The following is a 2,570-nucleotide window of genomic DNA, read 5'->3' as shown; positions in this document are numbered from 1 at the left end:
CATTAATTACTCACCCTCGTGTCGTTCCAAACCCATAAGACCTTTGTTTATCTTCAGAACACAAATTAAGATATTTTTGATGAAATCCAAGAGCTTTCTGAGTCTGACCCTCCATAGACAGCAATGCAACTACCACGTTCAAGGCCCAGAAAGGTAGTAAGGACATTGTTAAAATAGTCCATGTGTCATCAGTGGTTCAACCTTAATTTTATGAAGCTACGAGAATACTTTTTGTGCACAAAGAAAACAAAAATAACAACTTTATTCAACTTCTATGTCAACTGACATTGAAGAGAAGAAATTGTTGAATACAATCGTTATTTTTGTTTTCTTTACGCACAAAAAGTATTCTTATAGCTTCATAACATTATGGTTGAACCAACGATGTCCTTACTATCTTTCTGGGCCTTGAAAGTTTCAGTTACGTTGCTGTCTATGGAGGGTCAGAAAGCTTTCAGATTTCATCATAAAATATCTTAATTTGTGTTCCGAAGATGAATGAAGGTCTTACAGGTTTGGAACAACATGAGAGTGAGTAACTGATGACAGAATTTTCATTTTTGGGTGAACTATATTAGGTGAACTAAGTGTGTTAAGAAACAGTCATAAAAGTGTACTAACTTTAAATGGCCTTTTATTTGAGTAAAAATATATTATCTGAAAGTAAACTTTTTAAAAGTATAACTTTTAAGATTTTAAGTATGCTACAAGTGCACATTCAATACAATTGTACAGACTTCATTTTCACAAGGGAGGTTTATAGATCACTTTTGAAGTTTGTTGCATTGCGGTCAAAGCATTTGTTTATCATTAACATTGGATTGTCTTGTCTGTGAAGATTCCATCTAAAACAAGCTAAACATAAACCACTGCTCACAACAAACATGAATCTGGTACCTTTGGGACAGTTTAGAAAATAGATGAGTAAAATATCTCATGTTTTGGTTTTTCACAATTTTGTTTACAAAATTTTGCCACGTTTAACAGCTGCATGTAGTCATGTGCCAACAATTTGTTTTCATGTTGGAGATTTTCTGCTGAAATAAATAAGCACAATGCTTCGTGTTTACATCAGCAATGCGAACATGAAAGTGAGAGGACTGCTTTGTCATCGCTCTGCATCTGACTGCTCACAGTCTCAATAAGCTTTGCTTGTGTGGTCCAGCTTCAAGGGCTTCGAGTCCCTACACACATAAACAGCAGGCAGATGTAGGAGGACTGATTGTTTATCAAGCTCTCACTTCTCTAAACAATGGATCAAATGACACTGATCTCTGGCAATCAAACAGAGAATCTGCCTTATTCCCCCATGGCCCATGGGTAAATATTTACCCTAATATATCAAAAAGTTCCATTCGTCATCGCTTGGGACAGACATAACATGCACAATTTGGAACCAAATAGAGTGCTTGAACTGTCTATTTGTATAATTTGTCCCTTTTTTGCTGTCAAATTTGTTTTTTTTTGTGTTGATCATGAAAGCATCTGAAAACATCATTAATAACACTATCTGGGAAGTGGGATCAGCCATGTTTGCTTACTTAAATATATACTGAAACACTTCAACAAATTAGGTCAAGCAAGGAAGGAGCTTGTGTGAACTCATTCGGGGGTCAGACCTTCATTCTGAGTGGGAGTTTATTGTTATAGTGTTTCAATGGTTTTGTGAGGTGTGATATTCAATAAGTTACTCGTGTTAAAATCAGTGCAGCTGAAGCCTGAGGCCTCATTAATGATGGTGCACCCGTCGCCATGGTAACCACGACTATAATTTCCTAATAAAATGAAGTAGGGGGATTTTTGTGGACCGGCTGAAAGTGTTAAAAGAATATTAAATCAGTTATTACATGAGTTAAGGATTAAAATGAGTAAAATATTTAAATGTATTTAATAGGATAAAAAAAAAGAAAACAATCATGTAATCAGTTTCTTCTATTTTGAACTAATACTTGTGTTTTGAAATACGAATAAGAGTGAATATGTGCATATGTTGAAAACGCAACATTTTTGTCTCGTCACATTCATTCACGAATTAACTTACTCGAATCATAGAAATGATTCATCCTATATTTACGATTCAAAACGGCGAAATCTGAGCAAAAAGTAGAGTTGTTTGTATAACAGGATAATACTGTTGGAAGTTATACATTTCTATTTTAAAACAGTAGTCAAATATTGAATATTTTTCTATTTATAGCTTACCTCACACTTTTTCACCGGTAAAAACTGAACCGTCGCGCTGGAATTCATCATCTGCTTCTTTGTAGTGATGTCCGGTTCGCGAACGAATCGTTCGATTTAACCGGTTCTTCTTAGTGAACCGGTTGAACCAGTTCACCAAATCTGACTGAATCATTTGAAACGGTTCGCGTCTCCAGTAAGCATTAATCCACAAATTACTTAAATTATTCACTTTTTTAACATGGCTGACACTCCCTCTGAGTCGAAATAAACCAATATCCCGGAGTAATTTATTTACTCAAACAGTACACTGACTGAACTGCTGTGAAGAGAGAACTGAAGATGAACACGAGCAGAGCAGCCGGATAACGAACGTACACGCCCACTGC

This window comes from Sinocyclocheilus anshuiensis, unplaced genomic scaffold, assembly GCF_001515605.1.
Source record: "Sinocyclocheilus anshuiensis isolate Anshui unplaced genomic scaffold, SAMN03320099.WGS_v1.1 scaffold80, whole genome shotgun sequence".
Classification (NCBI taxonomy): domain Eukaryota; kingdom Metazoa; phylum Chordata; class Actinopteri; order Cypriniformes; family Cyprinidae; genus Sinocyclocheilus; species Sinocyclocheilus anshuiensis.
This window is presented reverse-complemented; position numbering follows the sequence as displayed.